Here is a 27,058-nt window from a genome sequence, read left to right on the forward strand (position 1 = left end):
GGGCCATGTGGCCAAGTAAGAAAATGTGCCTAGTCTAAGGACTTGTGCACATTACAACTGAAGCGATTCACATGTATGTGAATGGAAGTATATTTAACTTTCCAACCTGAAAAAACTTGAGAGCTAGAAATTCCAAAACTTCAAGGCCAAGTCAAGGGTGAAAGCCAATAAGTAGAAAGAAAGCTTCTCAATCCCAAAGAAGTCTCTGGAAAAGGAGTAAAGCACAACTTTAAAAAAGCTGTAGCAACACTAGAGGAATAGGTCTGACACCCAAAAGCCCACCCTCCTCCTCCTACCCTGTTGAAACAGGTCTCTGTCCAGGCAGTGAGCACTAATAGCCCCAACCACGGCCAGAAAAGCATCTTTGAAGAACAGACAGTGATCAATTCTCCCTCTGTGGACAGCCATTTTCTTTTCCTATTAAAAAAAAAAAACAACTTATTTATAAAAAAACTGTCTTGGTGGGGAAGGCCAACTGCACTTCAGTTGAATTGAAGATTTAATTGCTAAAGAAGCACATGTATACCTTAGACAGGCAGATAAATGCATAGGGGCATCGGTTGCCAAACAAATACTAGGAAATTTTCATAGGCATGAAAGTCAGCCATGCTTTTCCTCCCCTTGATACATATGAGTTAACTGAATCCCAGACAATTCAAAGCTTTCCTGGCAATGTAAAATGCCACAAACTGCGCCTTCAAATTCAAACTGTAACGTACGAAGCATTTTGATCTTGTTAAAATTATTTTCTCATTCACATTTTGATTATCCGTACAATGGAGATGAAATCAACACCGATTATAACTTACATATCAGCGGATGCCGGGAAGAGAATATCTATAAGGCCCATGGTATATAATAATCAATAGGAACACAGACAGAGATCTTCAGTATGGTCACAATAAAGCTCTATTGTTAATGCATTTTCTTTAAAATCAACCAATTAGACTATGCATTATAGTTTATAACTTATTCCATAGTTTAAAGGAATAAAACTTCTCCCCTCTGACAGAAAGACAGCCCTCTTCCCATCCCAGCCACATTACAATAATGGGATGGAATGATTTCTCACCTGACTTAACTCTGCTATCCTCAGTGGACAAGATGGAAAGTCAAATGGAGGCTGAAGACCTGAAAGTAGAGGGGTCTGAATTTCCAAAGCTGAACCTGGAAAGAAACCTCTGGGGCAAGACAGTTGACTTGATGGCAGTTTGGCTCCCAGGAATCTCTCTGTCCTAGTAGCCAAATGAAGGAACCAAAAGGCAGTTTTTTACTTGGCTAGTCAATCAAGTACTTTGTTTTTTGTTTTTAATGGCCATTCCTGCGTCATATGGAAGTTCCCAGGCTAGGGGTCGAATTGGAGCTGTAGCTGCCGGCTTACACCACAGCTCACAGCAATGCCAGATCCTTAACCCACTGAGCGAGGCCAGGAATCAAACCTGTGTCCTCATGCATACTAATCGGGTTCGTTACCACTGAGACACAATGGGAACTCCCAATTGAGTACTTTGGAACAAGTCTCATTCTAAAGTGCTTCTTCGTTGAGTGTGGTTAAGTTGCAAAACCATGTATATAATAAGGCTGTTAGGATGGAGATATCACAAGAGGAAATGCCAGAGGTCAAGCATAATTAAGAAAGTCCAAGGATGATATTTTAGTATCCTGGGGCAATCAAGAGCTTAGGCTCTTCCATCATAAGACATGGGTTCAAAAAGGGAGTCTACAACTTACTGGGTGGCCATTCTTGGCTGAGTTTTGGACTTCTCTTGGTTTGATAACCTGTCTTTGAAACATAATAAAAAAAATACTAACATCAGAATTGGTAAGATTATTACATCAAGTAGAACCAATTAGAACAATTCTAGGTTTAGCTATCTCTAAAATGAACCAACTTTGGGAAGAAATGGCATTTATTAAAGGTCATTATCTGTGTGATTCATTGTGTCTGCTATGTTTGAAAACCAGATGTGGGAATAAGGGTCATATCCAGGTGTTCTATTAGAAAGGCACCCCAGTTAATCGTCACACACTTACACTATACACTCTTATGATTGCATCTACTTTGCTGGTCCAGTATTTAACTTAAAACTTAAAAACAAATCTTTTAAAGAGTTCCTGACCTTCCTAGGAGCAGTTATCACTGTGCTTTGAAAAGTACTTCAATTTACCTCCAACTAAACAATCATTGATAGAGAAAATGAGAGAGAACCTACAGAGCAGAGACTCTGGGGCTGAATCAGTGACATTTGGGGAACAATGTTATTGGGTTTAACTGACCTTAATTGCTGTAGCTGAAAAAAATAAGGGATGTCAGAATTTACTTCCTATTAAAACAGAGTCAATGTACACACAGAACAATGTGTAACACTTATTATGTGGTCAGTTAATTAATGTAAAGTACTGTTATCAAAAGACTTTTTTTTTGTTTTGTTTTTAGGGCCACACATGAGGAATATAAAAGTTCCCAGGCTAGGGGTAGAATCGGAGCTGTAGCTGCTGGCCTACACCATAGCCACAGCAATGCAGGATCTGAGCCTCATCTGTGACCTACACCACAGCTTACAGCAATGCTGGATCCTTAACCCACTGAGCAAGGCCAGGGATCGAACTCGCATCCTCATGGATCCCAGTCAGGTTCGTTAACTGCTAAGCCACGAAGGGAACTCCCTCAAAAGACCATTATACAAGAAAACAGATATTGTATAAAACCAACTGCTGTCTAGAATACAACAAGTATGATTAAGAAGTATTTAAATGAGAAGGAACACTTGTATTTAGTAGAAAATGCTAGGAAAAGAGACTAAAAGAGTAAAATAATCTTGCAACCATTAAAATATTATCAACTAGTGAACATGAAAGGAACAGAGGCATCTCATAACATAGGACTGAAAGAGGAAGGCAAAGGATAGTAGATGACAGCAGGGCACAGAATGATTGTCAGAGATGAGACTGAATTATGTGTGAAAGGATATAGGGATATATGAACAATATGTGCTTCTTGAATGTGGGTCTAATTACATTTGACTGTGTTCAGCTAATCAGGTAAAGAACAGACAAAAAACAATCAGGTCTCTAACAAGTTTATGATAAAAGAAATTATCAGGGAGATATGTACACAAAGATGTTTCCTTACATATGGTAACTGCACTGATATGTTCAAATTTTATTTAAAAAAAACTTTAAATAATTCTAATGTCTAAAAAAGAGGTAAATGTTATACAAAAAAAAATCATGGGTCCAAATGAGATTAGAATGCATTCATATTTGAAGATAGGAAAACTTTTTTGTTGACAGTCATCTTAAAATATTATCAATATAATAGAAAGAAGTGTACCAAAAGTCTGAGTGGTTCTGAATATTCTTTTAATTGTGCTATGCTTTATTTCAATGTTTCTCTAATGATACCGCTGCCTTTTAATTTTTTATACATTTATAATGAGGGAAAGAAAATGATTCTTTGAGTGACAGATATAAATTTGAACTTATTCCTCCCTAAAGAAAGTGATTAAAAGTCCTCAGAATATATGAAAGGAACAGGAAGGGAAAAAGGAAAGAAAAGAGCAAATGTTCAGGAAATGGATAACAATTCTATACAACATACTGACCTACACTAAAAACTACAGCGAGGAGTTCCGATTATGGCTCATCAAGTTAAGAATCCAACTAGTGTCCATAAGGATGCTCTGTCCAGGGTTCAGTCCCTGGCCTTACTCAGTGGGTTAAGGATCCAGCATTGTTGTGAACCATGGTGAGCTGCAATGTAGGTCGGAGTCATGGCTCAGATCCAACCTTGCTGGAGTTGTGGTGTAGGCTGGCAGTTACTGCTCACTTTGACCCCTAGCCTGGGAACTTTGGTCTGCTGCAAAGTGCAGCCCTAAAAAGGAAAAATTAAATAAAATTTTTAAAAATTATAGTTAAAAGAAAAATATGTTTTAAATCACATAATTGGTACAACATTGTAAATCAACTATAATAAAAATTTAAAAATAAAATCACATAAAACTATCTACCCAATTAGTGTTGTTATTTAATTTTTTTTTTTTTTTTATCTTTTTGCTATTTCTTGGGCCGCTCCCGTGGCATATGGAGGTTCCCAGGCTAGGGGTCCAATCGGAGCTGTAGCCACCGGCCTACGCCAGAGCCACAGCAACGCGGGATCCGAGCCACGTCTGCGACCTACACCACAGCTCACGGCAGAGCCGGATCGTTAACTCACTGAGCAAGGGCAGGGACCGAACCTGCAACCTCATGGTTCCTAGTCAGATTCGTTAACCACTGCGCCACAACGGGAACTCCATTATTTAATTTTAATCAAGGAAAATAAATAGTGATGCCAAAGGTGTTTCATCTAGAACAAGAAAGTATTTTTGTTAATTTTTGGATAGCCTTGCAAATATTAATATGGATACCTCATTATTCCAGCAGACTAAAGTTTTATCTTAATACTGCAGAGACAATTTCAAGATTTTTATTGCAAAAGTTAAATAATTGTTGTATAGTTCACTATGACCAATTTCATTAACTTAATAAAATGTGGAAACAATTAACCAAAAACATTACATGCATGTTGTAGAGCAGTTCTATCCATTAGATGTGGTATATGAACATAATGTGGTATATAAACAAAATGTGTATATAAACAAATATATACTAATATATGTTGTGTAAAAACAAGGTGTGGCGTATAAAAAAACTGAATGAATAAAGTATGATATATGTATATATACATACACAATAAAATATCATTTGGCCATAAAAAAAAATGAAGTTCTGGCAAATGCAACACTGATAAACATTGACGATATGCAAAGTAAAGTAAATCCTACACAAAAGGACAAGTATTGTACTGCTCCAATTATATGAGGTACCCAGAAAAGGCAAATTCAAAGACTGAAAGTAGGTTAGAAGTTACCAGGGGCCAGAGAGAAAGGGAATATAACAAATGTACCATGGTAATTAATATAAAATATTAATATAGGGGAACCTGTGGGGGGGATATTCTTTGTAACTTTTATGTAAATCTATGAGAATTCTTTGTAACTTTTATGTAAATCCCAAACTGCTTTAAAAACAAAATATTATAAAAAAAAAACGAACAGAACTATGATATATCCACCACCAAATTTTACTCTATAAATAGGTGACCACACATTTTGATCTTTCTATGTGCTAAAAATTAGACCTAATACAAATTCAATAAAGGAAATTGAATCAAGTTTATAATATCCTTTTTGAGACCCCTGATGTGCAAGGAAAATTTTGGAATACCTGTTTTGTGATACTGTGCTAAAATACAAGCTAGACAATCTACAGTCTTGTATATTTTGAAGAAAATTAACTTACACAACTATAAAATGGTTAGAGCAGAACACTGATATACATCAAAATATTTCTAGATGGGCAACTGGAAAGAACTTTAAGAAAAACTGTTCATATTTTTACCAACTTTTACAAGGATACCATTGTACAGAAATCATTCCTCACACAAGGAAATATGGATCATGTTTTTATGGCACCATTATTTGTGAAGGGCAGAAAACGCTTTAAAGTAAACTGTTAAATAAACTGTTAAATAAATTATAGTATACATGAATTTTCATTTCAAACTAGGAGCTAAGTATTCTAATATGCAGTCCAGAGTCACATGTTAAATATCAAAATTGATCATTTTTAGAACATAAAATTGAATGACTTGTGTATGACAAGGTATCCTGTTTAAGCCATGCAAAGATTTATGGTAAGGCAGAGGGCTCTATGAATATATGAGTCATGAAACATCCCATAAAAATTGCTTTGATAAGACTATCTCAACCAAGAACAGAAGCAATGTGCAGCAAAAGACATGCAAGAAAGCACAGATCATGAAACATTATAATACTGTTTCTGCTTTAGTTCTTCTATTATGTTACATGTACTCTAATTAAAATCACCCTGCATATTAATTTTAACATGTAAATTTTCCTATTATAAAGTCCATGTATGTAAACATCATATGACATCTTTATAGTATACCTAGAAGGAAAAAAAAGTATAACAAGGGTTGGGAAAAATAAAACCCTGGGTAGAGCTGACACAAAACAGAATGAAAAAAATCTCAACATAGAGACCATTCTAGTAAATTGTTGAGGGGGAAAGTCAAGAGCCATGATTAATAGTCATGGACACAAATATTATTATATAGAACCAAGAAATTTAGAGTATATGGAATAACATCACATAAATGAATCTAAACATGGACAGGCAGCAAGTGGGCACAGCAAACAGTAACATTTACAATACTTATACAACTGAAATAATTCCATACTGTTACAGAAAAGACAGTTAATGGGCTTACAAACCAATGAGTCCAGAAGCAGACCCAAATAAATTATGAGAATTTAATATGTGACAGATATAATTTTAAATGAGCAAGCAAAAGATGGATTTCCAATAAATAGTACTGGACAATTTACTAGCCCTTTAAAATAGAATGTGAGATCATTATATGACTACTGACACCAAAATGAGATCCAAATGGAGCAGTGATTTTGACTAAATTATAAAAATACTAAAAAGATGTTCAACTTGTAGAGCTGTTCATGTGATGTTATTTTCTTTTAGCCTACCATGTTGTAATTATATTCAGATTTCCTAAATTTAAATCATCCTTGCATGGCTGGCATGAACACTACTTGCTTGTGTACTAGTTATGAATTTGCTCCTGGATTCCTCTAAGTTTAAATTTAGGTCATTTGCTTATACAGTTGACCCCTGAACACAACTAGGGTTAGGGGCACTGACCCACACACAGTCAAAAATCTACACACAACTTTTTAGTCAGCTCTCCCCACTCAGGGTTTCACACCCGTAAATTCAACCAACCCGGGATCATGCAGTATTATAGTACATACTTTCTGAAAAAAATAAATACTTATGTGTAAGTCCGTCCTAGAAGTTCAAACCCCTGTTGTTCAAGCGTCAACTGTATATCACTTTCAGAGACTGGTCTGCAGATCTGATTTTTTTAATCAGGCTACTGTTTCTACAATTTGCTGACTTCGTAACAAGACTATCAACACATATATGCAGAGACTATCTCTGAAAGGTTACACATGAAATCAGTAACAGCACTTCTGTCTGGGAAGAAGAAAGATTGAGGACTAGGAAACCAGGGGTGGGTGGAAAGGAAACTTTTAACCATATCAACTTTAGTACAAAGTGAATTATTTACTATTTGTATGTATCATTGTTTTTTTGGGGAAAAAAACTATTATAATCCATGAATGACAGTAAAATTGGAACATTTTCTTCTTCTTTTTTTTTTTTTTTTTGTCTTTTTGTCTTTTAAGGCCACACCCGCAGCATATGGAGGTTCCCAGGCTAGGGGTCCATTTGGAGCTATAGCTGCCTGCCTACGCCAGAGCCACAGCAATACGAGATCCAAGCCACGTCTGCGACCTACACCACAGCTCACGGCAACCCCAGATCCTTAACTCACTGAGGAGGCCAGGGATCGAACCTTTGTCCTCATGGATGCTAGTCTGTTCATTAACCACTGAGCCACAATGGTCGGGACTCCTGGAACATTTTCAAAAAGTAATCTAGCAACCTAATGAATCAAATTGTTAAATGTGCATACTCTATGGAAATTATCATACAGAATTACTAGGATAAGTACCCCAAAATAACTACAAAATACATAAAAACATAATGTGTAAAACACTGCACTGAGGGGATGACACATATAGTACTGTGTATATATTGGTATTATATCCATACCAATATTTATTCCACATTTAATGAATACTTACTAAGTGTCAGGCAGTTTTAAGAGAATTACAGCATCCTAAAAGAACAAAAAGCCTTGGTCTACAATGACAAAAAAATCCTTATATGTTATCAGCAAAGAGCTTATATTATCAGCAACAACCAAATTGCCATTAGGCTGCCCATCAATCAGGGGTTATAGGAAAATACACCAATGAAGATGGCAGGCCACCTTACATTATTCCAAACTAACCTGATTCCCATGTGTTAATTCTTAGCAGACTCCTACAAATTCTACAATATACCTTTGAGCTCCATGACTCTGCCAGAAATTCATTGATTTTAAAGAGGTTCACACAACCTGTTAAAAGCAGTATGTCTATATCCTACATTATAATTTCAGACCTAGGGTACAATGCTTGTATATGATATGCCAATTGTTCAATCCCAGGTATTGATAGATATATCATATAATCTCTTAACTAGAAAATAATTGTGCCAAAAGTATCAAACTACCAATTATAGATGAGTCACTAAAATTACTAAAAGATATACTGACTCCTTGGGCTTGGGTTCACTATATTTGGTCTAACATCAGAGGGAACATTGTGGATCAAAGGAACCCCCCTGCAAGCAGAACTTAAGTTAGACACTTAACATTACCTTCAACAGATTTTTAAGCTTCTACAAAGTGCAAATAAACTGGAAATTATACCAGGCTGCCAAGGTATCATGAATTGCAGAGAAAAGTAATGGATGATGATCAACAATTTAACATGAAAAAATAAGGGACAAAACTTTATCTAGAGACATCATGAAAAAGACTGCATTTATGACTGACATGATTTCTGACCCAGAATTACAATAATTTTAGCAAGAACACCTAACAGACAAAAGGAGGTCCCTTAGGACCTTTTAATAATTAGAATTTAATCCTGTTGGTGGAGATATATATACGGTGATAAGTCCATTGCGACAATACCAAAAGTCTTTTAGTGAACAAGATCTACCAATGTTAGATCAGTTACTTGGCCTCAAAGATGGGTTCTGCCTTAGAGCACAACTTTGATGATGAAATTCCCCTGAGGTTCAATGTTGTAAAGTCCTCCTCTCCCCTCCTATCTTGGCTTCATTATCCCCTATACTGTTAGGTAAACTTCTTATGTACCTTGCACTTAACTATTATACTTCCCCTAGCTTACTGATCTCTTGGGGAAAACCTAGAAACTACCACATGTGTAACTAAATGTACAGTATCCATGGTACAGGAGGCATTTAATATATATTTTTTAACAAGCTGAATAAAAAGCTAATCAAATGGAATGACTGAATATAGCTACAGTTTTTTAAAAAAGAAAACCTGTTATTACATAATTTAAGGAGCAGTGAGTAAAAGAAACCAACAGTTTAGTGAACATAGTATACCTAAGAAATATACACAATATGCAAAACATTACATACAGTAAAAGTTAAAAGTGTATGCTGTCACACGAACTTCCAAACCTACCAATTCTGCTACCCTCCCCCTCTCTAAATTAAAAAAAAAATGATATATAGAAAATTCTTGCTCTTATCCCTGGACACCCAGCATCTACAGGTAACAACTTTTACATAATCTCAATGTTATTTAACATAAGTGAACATGTACATTTCACTTTTTCACTTAATATGTCACTGCAGAGACTGCTCCTTATGTGTTTTTACTGCAACCTAGTATTCCATTGTGTGAATGTACCAGTTTATCCAGTTTCACACTGACGGCTCCTGGGTTATTTTCAAAGTTTGACTATTATAAAACAGTCTACAATGTTACATATGCCATTTGTTTCACATGTGCAGATATATAGGATCACTAGATCGAAGAATAAAGGCAATTCTAATTTTGATAAATACCTCCAAAGTGCCCTCCATAAGTATTATTTTGTACTGTAACAAATATTCTATAAATGCCAGTATGATCATAGTCCTTCCAACAAAGTTCTCAAATAAAACAACTTATAAATGAGCTTGAGCATTCGTTCATAAGTATCATTTGTTTTTCTGTGAGCTCTCTCTGTTCATGCCCATTGCTCATTTTAAATTGTGGCCTTTTGATTTTCTTTATTTAGAAGATTTTTATATATTAATGGTGACTAACACTAACTAATACATGTTGCAAATACTTTCCAAGTCTCTCATTTTCTTTTGACTTTATTTACAATGCTTTTGCCATGAAGTACTTCACTTATGTAGCTGCACTTATAAATCTTATTTTATAGCATCTATGTTTCAAGACAAAGAAAGATAAAGGTATATTTACAAATCAGTGAGCAAAGGATGGATTAATTAACAAATGGAATAACCAACAGTTGGGAGAGAGAAAATAAATCATTTTCATTTAAAAAAAAGATTAAGGATTGAAAGATTTTGGCAGAATAAGAAAAAATATATAAACAAATAGATTTAGTTTCGAGATTTAGAATTCCTTTCTAAAAGTAAATCCAAAGTCAACATTTTTAATGTTAAACTTGATTAAATTTTATGTATCTTTTTATATTAAGAATTTTGCCTTTGTACTAGGAAAAGGGAAACATTTTAATGTTGTTTTAGACATGCTTTCCCATTGTAATAAACCCGTCTTCCCTTGGCTCCTAAGGGAAACTTCACTGTCTTCTGAGCCTGCTACTCTTGATTCCTAACCCCAGCTGACTAGCCTAAGAAAGAGCCAGTCAGGATGACAGGCTGACAATTCATAAGCATCTGAGCTTTAAATATTTATAACCAAGTGGGAACTAGAACTGGGTCTCTTAAGGATTCATGAGAAAGCAGAAACTATGAATAAACCTAAACTCTAGTGTAAAGTAGGACACAGAAAGTCAAAGGAGAGAGCAAAACAATCAGAGGTAAGGTAATGATAGAGCAGAAATGAGAATAAACATGGCAAATAAAATAAAATAGGGTTTCTCCAGATGCCTCCATTTCCCAGTGGCCGTCTAGTTACCAGCCCAGAAAGTTACAGTCACTCACCAGCTCCTTTAGTGGGTTTCCAGTAAAAGTCTTAGCTTTCTTACTGCTCACTATTCCTTGCAGCCTTGCACATTATGATCCTCCCACTGGATCTATCATTTGCGCTCCTCATAACAAAAACTTTACAAAACTAGAGATAAAATATTAAAATGTATAATATACTGAATTTGGTCTTGTTCCCATTTGTCACACACATCTCCAAAAAGCCTAAGTGATGGAGTGTTCTTTTGTTATTCACAAGAAATCCCTTTTGAGCACACCTGAGTTTATGCTAATGAGGTTACCTAAGATAGGCTCTTAGTTTTCAGAGTGGATGGCTGTGCCATGAGACCAAGCATATTAATAGAAGATTGGAACTTTCCTTTTTTCTTTTTCCTTTTTTCAAAAATTTTAAGGCCATACTCACGGCATATGAAGGTTCCCAGGCTAGGGGTCGAATCAGAGCTGTAGCCACCAGCATAGCCACAGCCACAGAAGTGCCAGATCTGAGCCGCGTCTGCGACCTACACCACAGCTCACATTAACACCAGATCCTTAACCCACTGAGCGAGGCCCAGGAGCAAACCTGTGTCCTCATGCATGCTAGTCAGATTTGTTTCTGCTGAGCCACAAAGGGAATTCCTAGAAGGTTGGAACTTTCAGTCCTACCACTTAGACGTCCAGAGAGGAGGAGGGCTGAAAACTGAACTTAACCAAGTGGATAATGATAAAATTCCAATGAATCTCTAGAAACCCAGAGCCCAAGGAGCTTCCTAGTTGGTGAACACTTTGATGTGCCAGGAAAGAGAAATGTCCTGAGACCAAAGAAGCTCCTTATCCAGGATCCTCTCAGACTTTGTCCTATATATCTTTTTCATTTGGCTGTTCCTGAGTTTTATCCTTTATAATAAAGCCAACTGTACATATATCACTTTCAGGGAGTTCTGGAAGTTATTCTAGCAAATTAACAAACCTGAGATGGTCATAAGAACCCTTGAACTTAGCTGAGGAATGAGCTGTCCTAAGACTTACTAAAGGGAAGGCAGTCTTCAGGAAAACACTGCCCTCAACTTGTGGGGTCTGGCATTAACTTAGGGTCGTTAGCATCTGAATTGAACTGAATTGCATGATAGCCAGGTGGTGTCAGAGAGTTGCTATATCAATTGAACAGTAACAATCTCTCATTGTTAACCTATCAACTAAATTAACTTTTTTCCAACATGGTATATTTTCATTAAGAAGAAAAAAAATCAGGAGTTCCTGTTGAGGCTCAGTGGTTAATGAATCAGACTAAGAACCATGAGGTTGTGGGTTCGATCTCTGGCCTTGCTCAGTGGGTTAAGGATCTGGTGTTGCTGTGGCTGTGGTGTAGGCCAGCAGCTACAGCTCTGATTAGACCCCTAGCCTGGGAACCTCCATATGCTGCAGGTGTGGCCCTGAAAAGACAGATAAATAAATAAATGTATGTATGTATGTTAAAAAAAAAAGATAAAAAAAAATCAAAGAAACCAAAACACCTCAGAAGAAATAATAATTACTTATGTAAACATGCTTCGAAAGATAACCAATGTGAACGTTTTGATGTATAGATTTCAACTTTTTTTTTTTTTTTTTTTTTTTTTTGTCACTGTACCTTTTCTAGGGCTGCTTTCCATGGTATATGGAGGTTCCCAGGCTAGAGGTCGAATTGGTGCTGGAGCCACCGGCCTATGCCACAGACACAGCAATGCGGGATCCGAGCAGCGGCTGCAACCTACACCACAGCTTACGGCAATGCCAGATCCTTAACCCACTGAGCAAGGGCAGGGATCGAACCCGCAACCTCATGGTTCCTAGTCAGATTCGTTAACCACTGAGCCACAACGTGAACTCCTAGATTTCAACATTTTTAACCTCAATGTAGGAAAATGCATCAAAGAGGTTAAGCAATTCCTTCAATTTCTAATAAAGGAGAAAAATAGTATTATCTGAATCAAATTATGCCCAGAGAGCACAATCAAATCTGTTTTTAAATTTTGTCAAATGGAAAAACCTGTTACTTTAAAATTACATTCCAGTTTTCTAATTAAATTCATGTGAAACCACAGAACAAAACCTTAATTTCTTTGGACTTCTTTCTTAAAGAATGGTTCCTTGAAATTCAATTTCCGAATTAACGTATGAGGAAGGAATGACACCCAAATTTTAAAATTAACATGCTTTTCTCAGTTAACTTTTTGCAACAGTTTGAGGTAGAATAAAGGGAAAAAAAGCCAATAAATCAAAAATTTTGTTAAAAATACTTTACAAATAAGCTTATGTCACTCTTTGATAGAATCTAAAAGGCTCCCCCAAATTTTTTACGTACCCCAAACAGAAATCATATTTAAACTCAGTCTATTCAAACAGGCCCACCTCTTCCCTTAAGCAAGGTCTAAATGTGATCAATTATATAATGCTCCAATTTTGATCTATTATTATACATTCAACCCATGTACACAGAAAAGAGTTAATATAGCAGGCCTAAGACTACTATCCTCAGAAAGGTCTGCTTACAAGGTTGGCCTCTGGCTAGCATCAGGAAACTTTACTGGTAAACAGTTCCCTAACTGAAAAAAAACTTTCCCTTACTGATAAGGGTGGCTCACTGTGCCTAGACTGCTTCTATAAATAATGTGGATCATGTTGAATACCTACTTTCCTTCTGGAAGTCTGGAATTTTGGGATGTGCTAAGCAGAAAGAGCCTATGTGAGCAGCCCACAATAAAAGCCTTGGTTGCTGAGTCTCTAACAGGCTTCCCTGGAAGAAACGTTGCACACATGTTGCTGCATTTTTACTGCTGGGGGATGCTGTGTGTGACTGCACACAAGAGGGAGAAAGCATAAGGAAGCCTGCACAGGGACTCCTCCAGACTCCACCTTCCTCTTTTCCCTTATGCTAATTTTAGAAAGGCTATGAGTGTCCCTTATGCTAATTTTAGAAAGGCTATGTATGGAGTTCCCGTCGTGGCGCAGTGGTTAACAAATCCGACTAGGAACCATGAGGTTGCGGGTTCGATCCCTGCCCTTGCTCAGTGGGTTAGAGACACGGCGTTGCCGTGAGCTGTGGTGTAAGTCGCAGATGCAGCTCGGATCCCGCGTTGCTGTGGCTCTGGCATAGGCCAGTGGCTACAGCTCCGATTCAACCCCTAGCCTGGGAACCTCCATGTGCCGCAGGTGTGGCTCCAGAAAAAGGCAAAAAGACCAAAAAAAAAAGAAAGAAAAAGAAAGGCTATGTATTCTTACTATGTTGCTGTAATAAATCTTAGCCGTAAGTACAACTATAAGCTGTCTCCTGTGACCTAGTGACCCCAAACATACCATCTATTTTGTTATATTAAGACACCAAATCATATATGCAACCCTTGTTTTCCTTCAATTTTTTTTTTTTTTTTGGCTTTTTAGGACTGCACCCATGGCATAGGGAGGTTCCCAGGCTAGTGGTCGAATCAGAGCTGTAGCCGCCGCCCTATGCCACAGCCACAGCCACGCCAGATCTGAGCCATGTCTGCGACCTACACCACAGGTCATGGCAAAGCCAGACCCTTAACCCACTGAGCGAGGCCAGAGATCGAACTTGCATGCTCATGGATACTAGTCAGACTTGTTTCCACTGAGCCACAACACGAACTCCTCCTTCAAGTTTCAAAATGCATTTCTATAACCACAATTAAATATAATATATATTTACATTATAATAATTAGTTTGGTTATAATTACCCTTACTGTCACGTTTTTAAAATCACTGGATTAGCACTCTCAATAAATGAGGTTACATCTATCATAAAACTTATGGCTTAGTAACTACTTCTGACTTAGAACACAATGTCAAGCTGGTTTTTAAACAAAACAATGCATTTTCTGGGCTAATTTTTTTTTTTTTTTGGAGAGGATACTTTTCTCCCAAGAAGATAAAAAAAAAGTACATTCATTTCCTAAACTTGTTCCCAGCAAGACATTTTTCTTCTTTAGTGATGCAAAAGTTCTTTTTAGATATTAAGCTATTATTCTCAGTTAAAATATCTTATATCCTATGGTTAATGACATTACTATCAACTTCCAGGCTACTAAAAGTAGGCACGCATGCTTTTCAATTACAAATTCTTCATGCAAATCTCTCTAGTTATACGACTTCAAGGAGTGTAAAAATCCTTTGTTGGCCCATTGTTGCCAACTTCCAGCAACCATGCCTCAGGACCAAGACAAAGCATATAGATGCTGCTATTTCTGAACTGACTAAAGCAATTCTCTAGTACAATTAGAAAATAAGGGAGTTTCTCCTCACTACAACCACTGATTTTTATCATATTCTCTAATACTTCTCCAAACGCATACTTAATGTTCATGCCTACTGCCAGGAACATGTCCATACTATCAATCTTTTGTTAGGCTCTTTGCCATAGGAACAAACCATGCTTAAGGGCCCTGAGCAAATTCACTGCAGCTTCTGTGACTAAAAATTATGGTTGGTAAGGAAACGATGAGTCAATTGTGCAAAGATAAATTACAAAGGCATTCAGCATAGCTGACATATAATGAGATGTAAATAATCTTAAACATGCCAATTTAATTTATTATAAGAAACATACTCATCTATGTAACCAGAATACTTGTTTCTACATGAGGAGCATATTCTTTTCTTATAGCCAAATTATAATCATGAAAATTGCTTAATCAGCACAGAATCTGAACAAGTGGCATAATTAGATAAAATAAATGCTCAGTAACATCAAAGACTGGAGTTCCCGTTGTGATGCAGTGGTTAACGAATCCAACTAGGAACCATGAGGCTGCGGGTTCGATCCCTGGCCTTGCTCAGTGGGTTAAGGATCCGGCATTGCCATGAGCTGTGGTGTAGGTCACAGGCACGGCTTGGATTCTGCATTGCTGTGGCTGTGGTGTAGGCTGGCAGCTGCAGCTCCAATTTATTTATTTATTTATTTTTTTTTTGGTCTTTTTTTTTTTTTTTTTGTCTTTTTTGTTGTTGTTGTTGTTATTTCTTGGGCCGCTTCCGCGGCATATGGAGGTTCCCAGGCTAGGGGTTGAATCGGAGCTGTAGCCACCAGCCTACGCCAGAGCCACAGCAACGCGGGATCCGAGCCGCATCTGGGACCTACACCACAGCTCACGGCAACGCCGGATCGTTAACCCACTGAGCAAGGGCAGGGACCGAACCCGCAACCTCATGGTTCCTAGTCGGATTTGTTAACCACTGCACCACGACGGGAACTCCCTGCAGCTCCAATTTAACCCCTAGCCTGGGAAACTCCATATGCCACAGGTGCAGTCCTAAAAAGCAAAAGAAAAAAAAAAATCAGGGATATACATGATGAAAATTATGATTATTAGTTAAATTATGATTATTAGGACATAAAAAGACTTGACTAAATGTCTCTAGAAGAAATGTTACAAACGTGTTAATTTTGACCAAGTGAATTTACAAGTCCAATATTATTACAATATCCCCAAGTTTTTAGATGAAGAGAATTAAACAAAGTAATTCTTAAGTTTAAGTTAATACTGAATTGGAGAACAGTAGTTAAGACAATATTGAGAAAGAATAAACAAGAAGTTTTACTATGAACAAGGAAAGAACAGACCATGGGTCAGCAAACTACAGCCAGTAGGTCAAATCTGGCTGCAGCCAGATTTTGCATTCACTGTCTATGGTTGACTCCCTGAGTCAATAGTTGCAACAAAGATTGTGTGGCTCACCAACCTAATATATTTGCTATCAGGAATTTTACAGAAAACATCTGCCAACCTTTGCAACACATACTTTAATTAATTGTGCTGTCATGTCCATAGATTTTTCTCTAAGGGAGCTCATGAAGGCCAAGAGAAGGCAAATTTACAAGGTAATACAATCCATGGGTACCACAAGCAAGCAGAAGCTGGAAGGTAGAGAAATAAAGGTTAGGGAAGCCAGTTAATAGCAAAAGAAGCATGAACAATGGTAAGGAGATTTAAAAATACTGATGCCCGGGCCACTTAAATCACAATATCTCACCTGGTTTATTTTTAAAGTTCCTCAGGTGATTCTAATGTTTAACTCTGATAGAGAACCACTGAGTTAGAAAGAACAGCAAATTCAGAGTGGCTGGGTGATGTCAGTGATGTAGCACAAGAGTAATGAACCAAAAATACCTGCTGTTAAGGTGCCCAGAGCTGCTAGAATCCAATTCCCGTACTCAATACTGTTCCCACATATCAATTCCCATTAAAGCCCCATCTTCCACATTGTTCAACGTGTTTACATACAATAAACCCCTATTAATGAGGTAGGCTGATTAACTTCTTTTCTTGAGACCAAAAGAGCCAACTTCATATAGAAATTTCTATCAGAAATATAGTTGCATGAAAAAAACGCCCAGCAGAAATGTAAAACACTTGGAATTGATAGGGTATGACTATAGAATAAAAAAATCATACACAATCTACCCCATGTACCAGAGCGAAATCTTTTTCAGAAGCCCAGTTTATGTTGTAGCAAAGCCACTAATTATACAGCTGCCTTTGTGATTCATACCTGCACCCACTTAGGGTTAAGCACTGAGGCAAATGGTAGTGACTGATTACAGCAACTACAAAGAAATAAGCCAAGCGGGGTTCAACAGTTGTTTCTCTTCTGACGATGACATGCAAATTCTGATATAATCACAAGGTATCGACCCTGGAAAGCATGACTTTGTCTCTGTTACAGCTAGATATGGTGCTGTTACCATTCCAACAGGCATGGAATAACATGGATTAGACCATAGGTTCCCAAGTTTGAGAACCATTGGGCTAAATGTGTCAGTTCAGGTTCCTACAAATACATATTCACTCCCCTCTGAAGACCACCATTCTATCTATTGTCACAGCTGTAGCACAGCCCTTAATGACCAGCTTTTGTTTTACATTATCTATTATTACATCCTCTCCACTGAGCACAGTTGATGGGACATACATTGCCAGGAGCCTATGACATGTCTCAGCATGAAAAAGCACTGCACAGATAAACTAGGCCAATTAAGATTCTCATTCTTTGGAATTTGAGTAGAAACAATGAAAACTAGGTCATTAGCAGTGAATGCTGAAGCTGAAAGCCTCGTCAAAGTAGGGCTTAGTGGCAAATCCAGTCATGAGGAAGAAAAAATGAAGATGGAAGAATAGCTGATCAAATAGCTGGTCTCATTCAAGTCAACAGAAAAGGTCTACAAATCCCAAGTGATTAAGATTCCTATGAAATCCCTATCTTCTTTACTCTGTCTTACTATATGAACCTATATGATAAATATCCATTTCTTTAGCTAACCCTGTGTCTTATTTCTTGAAACCAGAAATCCTATGTAATCAGAAAATAGTGTAGAGTTGGGTTACATAAACAGAACTTTGGTAGGACATGGAATATTTAAACCTGTTTATTACTTGGTGGTGGGACAGTAACAGACACACCCCACCACAACCCAGGCTAGAATGTTAAGGGTCTACAGGAACTGTGGCAAAGTTACTATTGCAAGACTACACATCTCATGAAGGTAAGTTTTGGTACAATCACAACAGAGGAAATTCAGTCACCAAGGAAGATCAAAGATAGGTGGATGCTTCCAAATTTGGCAGGCAAATTTCTAAAGTGGCCTCATGACATCACTTCAGACTACAGTATCTGGCTGTGACCTGGTTACTCTCTAACATTTCTGCTTAAGAGCTGCTGGAAAAGTATAAACAGAAGCATCTTTAGAAATGAAAAAAATGAGATGAAAGGTATATGTGCTCTGTGGTCAAGATGTGGAAATGCAATACAAACACATGTGAATCAAGTGGTGGCTACACTCAAGTCCCATCTAAGTTCAACTGTCCCACTCAGTTCTCGAGACAGGCAGTCCTAGTCCTAGAGTAATGAATTTTAGAATATGACCTGTCCTGTCATCCCAAGCAGAATGTACCAGATATGAGACACAGTACCCAAGTGTTATGCCACTGTAAGACTCAAAAACTGACTACTCAAGCAAAGGTAAGCGAAGCCACTTAAACCCTTGCATTGAAAAATAAAGTTTGTGAAATGCAGAAAGAGTGAGGCCCATAGCAGAGGAAACAATATTCAATAACAGTGCTGGGAAACATGAGATACAGCCAAAGACACTAGAGTAGTAAGCAAGGCTTAGTAATGAATAACTGAAAACTTATGAGGAAGCATAATACAACAAAGCTAGGGAGTAAGCTAAAGCTTGAGTATATAATGAGGAGGAAGGCATGAAGGCAGAGAAAAAGAGGAATTAAGCATAAGGATCACAGTTAATAACACTGTAGTAATACTGAAAATTCATTCAGAGTAGATTTCAGGTACTCTCAATCACGAAAGAAAAATACGGTAACTATGTAAGAAGTTAATTAGTTTGGCGCTTGATTATAGTAATCATTTCACTAGGTATATCAAAGCATCAGGTTGTAAACCTGAAATACGTAGAATTTTCATTTAAAAAAAAAAGATGTTAAAGGTGGCATACTAGATGAATCATATAAACCCCTGTTGCTTGGATCTATCTTGGAACCATCTCCAAATCACAAACCAACTCTCCTCAGAGAGGAAACTGAATTTCATTTCTTTATTTTTTTTATTGTCTTTATTCAAAAGGCAGGATTTTCTGGAGTTCCTGCTATGGCTTGGTTAACGAATCCGACGAAGAACCATGAGGTTGTGGGTTCAATCCCTGGCCTTGCTCAGTGGGTTAAGGATGCGGCGTTGCCGTGAGCTGTGGTGTAGGTTGCAGCCGTGGCTTGGATCCTGCATTGCTGTGGCTCTGGCATAGGCCAGCAGCTACAGCTCTGATTCGACCCCTGGCCTGGGAACCTCCATATGCCGTGGAAGCGGCCCAAGAAATGGCAAAAAGACCAAAAAAAAAAAAAAGTAGGATTTTCTTTATTTGGACTCTTTAAGAAAAGCTTGTCTGCCTTAAAGGGTGGCCATGCATCGCCATGGGTGGTCCAAACTGCCTGGCTGACTCAAGAGAAGTCTGTTTCTTGAAAATAAAAGATCTTATAATACCAGAAATTGCTAATAGGATTCCAGCCATAACTGAAGCTTGAGTAAGTGAGTTTGCTGGAATTGGTTAGGGTGTCACAGTAGAGGATAAGGAAGTGAGAATCTCCCCACATATTAGAATACACTGATAATAGCCAGTAGGAGTGCATGACAAAGCTGCGAATTAGGCATTTAAAGCCATCAAAGATGATGCTGTAAAGGATCCGGTAACTGGCAACTGCTACAAGAGAGCAACTTCCAAGTTTTTCTTTAATGGCCAGGTTAGTAAATATTTAAGGCTTTGTAGGCTATATGATCACTGTCACAACTCCTCTGCCACTGTAGCACAAAAGAAGTCATAGATAATACATAAGTGAATGTCTAGCTATGTTCCAATAAAACTGAAATCTATATTTTGTACAATTTTCACAGGTCATATTATTCTCCTGTAGAATTTTTTCAACCATTAAAAAATGTAAATGCCACTCCCACTCATAAGCTGTAAAAAATAACAAGCAGTGGGCTACATTTGACCCATGAGCCATAGTTTGCTGGCCCCTGATATACAGAAATGGAATGTTCTATCAAAGATGGTCATACCAGCATTTTTAAATTTGAAGATACTATATTTAACATATTCAAGAATATTCTAATGACTGTGTAAACTTTGTTTAATGGACTAATAACCATTTTTTAAACACAATCTTAACCATTTTTAAGTGTACAGTTCAGTAGCATGAAGTACATTCATATTGTTGAGCAACAAATCTCCAGAATTTTTTCATCTTACAAAATTCAAACTCTATACCCATTAAACAACTTCCCATTTTCCCCCTCCCATCAGTCCCTGACAACCACCAGATTTTTAAAAAACACTGTATGAGACAATGAAGACCTGTCTATAGGAGGGATCTAGGCCAGAGGATGCCAGTTTGCTCACACTATTTCACCCAGCATCTTACAAAGTTATTTAATCCACAGTAAGAAACACAATTACATTTGACCAAAGAAACACATATATATACAAACATAAAGATGGAACAAATATTTTCTCATTTTTAAAATATTCTACCTTATTTTTTCCTATTCTATTCTATTCTTTTTTTCCCCCCTTTTTTCAGCTGCACCTGCAGCATATGGAAGTTCCCAGGCCCGAGACTGAACCTATGCCACAGCAGTGACCTAAGCTGCTTCAGTGACAATGCCAGATCCCTGATCCACTGCGTCATAAGGAAACTCCAATTTTTTTTTGTATTCTAATCTCTATAATTCTATTCAAAACTGTGACCTAGTTTTAAATAGTACCCAAGGAAAACTGCCAATCTCAGGCCAAGCTGAATGGCTAATACTACACATTCATGTTTCATACCACATGGGAAATACGTGGTAGGTTTCCCATACAGTATATTTCCCACATGGTCAAAATTATAAAGAAGCAGAAGCTATGAGGTTATAAAAGCATTTATAAACACACTGTGTTGACCTGTGGCATTAAAAAAAAAAAAAAGCTAAGAGCTCAAAATTAGGGTCTTGGTATAGAGCAAGAAATCCTGTCAATATTGGGCAACAATCAACAGGAGCCAAGGAGTAATAGCCTTCTCCTACAGATTAAAGGCTCATGTTCCAGTGGACCTTAAACCCAAACACTCTCTCTTAGAAGCATCAACTTCTCTTTACCATTGCATTTGAAATCTTTTGTTTTTTTAAGAGTATTCTCTTTTCCAATGTCTATCAAAAGTAGAAAAGAAAACAAAAACACAGCAGTGTTTCAAGAAATAAAGAAAATAAATATCAGAACTATCTTACAGAACTGAAACCTGCAGGCATTTACAACTGCAACCCCTGAAATAAAGGATGGAAAAGCCAGTTATTAATGGATGCATTGGAAACTAGAAGAAATGAAGTAAGAGAGGCAGAGACTAAATAGAACACAAAAGACCCACAAACTGCTGCTGTTGGTATATAAACATCTAACTAAACACTAGGATAAGTCAGGCCTAGTAAATCTGTCTTCTCAGAAATTAGAATAGGGCTATCAAAAATAGTAATCATTGGAGTTCCTGTTGTGGCTCAGTGGTTAACAAAGCTGACTAGTATCCACGAGGACATGGGTTCAATCCCTGGCCTTGCTCAGTGGGTTAGGGATCCGGCATTGCCCTGAGCTGTGGTGTAGGTCACAGACTCGGCTTGGATTGGGCACTGCTGTGGCACAGGCTGGCAGCTGTAGCTCCAATTTGACTCCTAGCCTGGGAACCTCCATATGTCAAAGGTGCAGCCCTAAGAGACACACAAACACACAAAAAAGCAGTAATCATAGCTAGCAAAGGGAACTGAAGCTGAAAGAATACATAGCAAGCCAATATAATGCAGAGGTGAGGCCACAAAGGCCACAAGGAAGCAAAACTTACGGCAAAGGTGAAGCCCTAAGTAAGCAGAACCTATGAATAAGCTAAAAATATGAGGAGGGGAAAAAAAAGATAAAACAAAATGGACAGGCCAGGCCAACAGGCAGTAAGAGAAATAGAGACAAAAGTTAAGACAGAGTAGCTCAGTTACATAAACGGCACAATCCTAACATGAAGAACCACAAACTCTTGCTGCTGAGTTTCCCAGAGCTTCTCTGGACCCAGGTCCCATTCCCTAAAAGCCATAACCATATTAAAGTTCCCCTATATTTGGAATGTCATGTGATTCCAGTCACCATTATTTTCCCACAAGCCAAACAATAACTTGTCATTAGATCATTGTGGAATCTGTTTCTAGCAATCAGAAGTGCCTAATCAATAGTAAGAAGCAGAATAGCCCCTCATGAGGAATGCAATTTAGGGAACTGACTGTGATCTTGTGGAAAACCCCTTGTTTTAAAGATGCTGTGCAAACCAGCTTGTGGCATGGAATTTACATTTTATATTCAATTTAGAAGGTGAGACGTTGAGAGACTTGGTAGATGCTGCAAAGAAGCAGCATTAGGGAGCTAAAGTGGACAGAATAAAGCAGATACGTCATAGTGTCACCCATGCTCAAAATTCTTCTAAAGGAAACTGTACTGCAAACAAGTCTAGCCAAGAAAACATTCTTGCCACCAATTATCCCTCCTCTGAATCCATGGCTATTCAGATCAAGGATAAGAATCAGAACCAAGGACAGACATCCACAAGCCAGTCATCAGCCTATGATTTACTATATGAAAGCTGTCCCCAAACAACGAGGTGAGAAAATTAGGTTTAACTTACAACTGAGGAAAAAGAGAGGAGCAAAATTACTCTGCAGCTGAAATGAATGGATATGTGATCAAAGAATATACCACAGCCTATGTTAAGAATCATGAAGGATTTAAGTAAGATCAACTGGTAAACCCAAAAATCAGAAGCTAAAAATTAGCCGAAACTATCCATCAGAAATAGGATAAAGAACAGAGGATGAGGAAGCCAGATAGCAGCAGGAAGATACTCAAAGGATATACAGAAAGCAGGGTCATGTATTCATTTGTGAGACTTCAGGTTCCAAAAATAGTTAGGTATGTATGGTACTTTTGGATGTCCCACAACTGGGTTGCCTTCTAGTTTTAGAGCAATTAAATGACTCTGGATATACCTGTGATAGGTAAGTTAAGTTAGTCTAAAGCACTTTGGGATTACAAAAAGGGAAAGGAAACCATTTCCACATGGCAATCAATAGAGGGAAATGTCCTAGACTGCCAAATAACAAATGCTACACCTGTAGTCTGAGGAAACTTAATCCACAGGCAATCGGATTCTCAATTTAATGACAACTGGGCAGTATGGAGACCAAGAATGGAAACAGATACGTGCAGAAAGATGAGGCTGAGTAGAGACCATGCCTATAGAGGCTGCACAAACTCAAGTTATGAATGAGAAAAAAACAAAGTACTCAGTAGCTAGGTGGTAGAGGAAGACAGAGTATGAAGAAACGAGTTGAAAGTAGAAGATAACATGCAGAAAACCAGAGAAATAAGATGAATCACATGAATAATACGACAAGGGAGGCAAGTTCTATAAACTTCTTAAAATGATCCAAACGAGCCCATTTCTTGCAATAAAATTTGGATTGTAAGGAATACACCCTTAAAAGGAATGTAATATGAAATTGGTTATAATAAAGCAACAAGGTAGATAGCCAAGCAAATCACTTTCCTATCCCAGAATATCATACTAATGACATGCAAAGTGGCTACCACCCAGAACTTAAAATTGGCAGGGAGCTCCCTGGTAGTCTAGTGGTTAGGACTCACTGCTGTGGCCCAGTCTCCCCCTACCTGCTGCCAAAAATACTGTGAAATATAGCCAGAAATAGGTAATCAGTAGCAGCGACTGGGGGTGAAAAAGTGCTCTAAGAAGTCATGAGGGGAGATGAGAGGCATGAACATGAGGAAGTCCACAATGACTAAGCAGAAACTATATGAAAGCAAAAGTTATGAAGCAAAATGTCACAGAGTCGGTGTTAGCAAACAACAGCCCACAGGCCAAACAAATCCAGCACCATCTTTTTTTTTTTTTTTTTTTTTTTTTTGTCTGTTTGCCTTTTCTAGGGCCGTTCCCACGGCATATAGAGGTTCCCAGGCTAGGGGTCGAATCAGAGCTGTTGCCGCTGGCCTACACCACAGCCACAGCAACGCGGGATCCAAGCTGAGTCTGTGACCTACACCACAGATCACGGCAACACCGGATCCTTGGCCACTGAGCAAGGCCAGGGATCGAACACACAACCTCATGGTTCCTAGTCAGATTCACTGAGCCACGACGGGAACTCCTTTTTTTTTTTTAATAAACGTAGTTTTGTTGGAATACGGTCATGTTTGTCTGCTTATGTATTGTCTGTGGCTGCTTTCATATTACAGAGGCAAAAAACACATGGTCCAGAAAGCCTAAAATATTTACTATCAGGCCCTTTACAGAAAAAGTTTGCCAACCTGTCACAGAGGGCAGCATAGGTCAGTGGTAGCAAAACTGAGAAGTCATACAGAGAAAAAGGGGCAGAGAGAATTATTTAAATATGACATGTTATAATAGCAGAGCACTGGACAAAAAGATTCTGAAACTCCTGCTGAGATCCCCACTAGTACCCTTACTATCACCCCCATGAACTCTGAATGTGCTAGACATTTAAAAAATTAGTTATATACCACACACCAAAGAGAATATCCCCAATAGCGAAAGATTTGTATTTAAAAGTAAATAATCAAAGCAATACAAAAACATTTATCTTTACTGTGAGACATAAGGGGAGAATAAACCACAAAGAAAGATATGTGAACTACATAAAAATTAACCACTTCTATGTCAGATTGAGGGACTGCAACATATATGGTAGATTAAAAATCAGTGTAAAAAAGAAACTCAAAAATAAGACCCAAGAAATATTTTTAACTGTTCCATCTCATTAGGAATCAAGTAAATAAAAACTAAAACATCAAGGGAGACCACTTTTCACCTTTGCAATTGGCAGATTTTTTTTAAACCACAATATCGTTAGTGAGGACGTGAAAAAGAAGGCATTCTCATACACTAGAGGGATTGTACACTTAACCTAACCTTAGGAAGCAAAAGTGGATATGCTGCAAAAACTTATTTATAGGAATGTTCACATTAAATATTAGTTACACAAACTTAAAAGGGCAATAACTGAACAAATTATTGATACATATTAGATACAAATATCAGTAAATTTTTTTTTACATTATAATGTCAAATAAAAACAGATGTTTAAGATGGTATGGGACATGTTTGAGATCTGCTAAATGTAAAAGCTCAGGCAATAAGGTTTCATTAATGACCCTAATGTCAACAAAGACTGCCACTCCAACCAAAAACTCACTTTTGAACATAGAAACAAAGTAGTACAAAATCAAATAAAACAGAAAATAAAATATTAAAACAGCAAATTTACTAGATCTTATTCAATATTCTTGACAAGTAAGGAATTTTCTTCTGGGAATACAAGGTAGGTTCATTATAAAAAACAATTAAATATAACAAATACAACAAAAAGGTAAAAAAAAAAAAAAAACATTTACCTCCATGTTCAACACTTACTTGACTGAGATCCCTGTTACTTTGTCCAGATCACATTTTGAGATTATCAAGAGAAGGATTAATTCCTCCTAATCTATTCTGTGTCTTTTTTAAAATGACACTGTTCACACATAGGGATATGAATGTTAGCATGCAGTTAAAAATTTTTCCTGTGTCTTTTTCTGTGAAGGACACAGAATAGATTCTCTTTGTATCAATGACTATTCCAGACTTCCCACAGGGAAAAGGCCGCTTTTTTGTCATTCAGGTTCCCGTGCAGCCTAATCTACCTAATTTTGCCAGTAGAGATTATCCAAACACTCCAGACACTATACCAAGAACATTGTATTATGAAGGTACCATCTCAAGACCATCCTTACGAGAAAAGGTGAGTTTTATCGATTCCATGAAAAATGGCAGATCCCAAAGAAAGATCTGACCCTTGGGTATTAACTCTGGGTAAAGGAGCTACTAGCTTAAGATAGGGATGGATTCTGCAGAGATTGCTCAAGAATGGCCATTTTACAGATGCTGCCTAGTTTAACTATGAACCATTTCAGTACTCCTTGAAGCCTATTAGGGGACTGATCACTGAGGAGTCAAAAATGAATCCTAGTCCAGTTGGTTTGAGAGTTGTGCATCAGAAGACCCTGCTGCCTCTGAAATCACTAATCCAAAGTGCCATATACTTGGCTGCTGCTGAAACAATGTACCTCTGCTCGTAGCTAGCTTTAGATAAGATGTATGCAGCTCTACAGTCTGATTAAGAAAAACTCTAAACAAGTTTGGTTTGAAAGACTAGACTCTCCCCTAAAGGGATTATAATTAGTGTCACATTGACATTATTTATGACATGCAGCTTATGCCATGTAGTCTACTTGGGAACCAGTTCAGTTCTTCTGATCCTCTATAGGGGTGAGCTCCGATGGGTAAGCAGGCACATCATCTATCCCAATTGTTTTGAGAAGGATGTACTGTAGAATAAAATGCAGGCTTTAAAAGTACTGGCCCCTAGGGGGAGTTCCCATTGTGGCACAGGAGAAACGAAACTGACTAGTATACATGAGGATGTAGGTTTGATCTCTGGCCTCGCTCAGTGGGTTAAGGATCCAGCATTGCCGTGAGCTGTGGTATAGGTCACAGAGGCAGCTCGGATCACAAGGTGCTGTGGCTGTGGTGTAGGCTGGCAGCTGTAGCTCCAATTCGACCCCTAGCCTGGGAACCTCTATATGCCACACATGCAGCCCTATTAAAAAAAAAAAAATGTACTGGC

The 27,058-nt window shown here is 37.8% G+C and overlaps 1 long non-coding RNA gene across 1 annotated transcript in view; it reads right to left on the reverse strand.

Moving 5' to 3' along the window:
• Positions 1–27,058, reverse strand: part of LOC102165633 — a 64,382-nt gene that overhangs the window by 25,857 nt on the left and 11,467 nt on the right. The window contains exons 3-5 of the long non-coding RNA XR_001302653.2: positions 1,732–1,783; positions 1,073–1,131; positions 297–417 (exon numbers count right to left, since the gene is read on the reverse strand). This is a non-coding gene — a long non-coding RNA (uncharacterized LOC102165633). The remainder of the gene's footprint in view (positions 1–296; positions 418–1,072; positions 1,132–1,731; positions 1,784–27,058) is intronic.

Source organism: Sus scrofa, chromosome X, assembly GCF_000003025.6.
Source record: "Sus scrofa isolate TJ Tabasco breed Duroc chromosome X, Sscrofa11.1, whole genome shotgun sequence".
Classification (NCBI taxonomy): Eukaryota; Metazoa; Chordata; class Mammalia; order Artiodactyla; family Suidae; genus Sus; species Sus scrofa.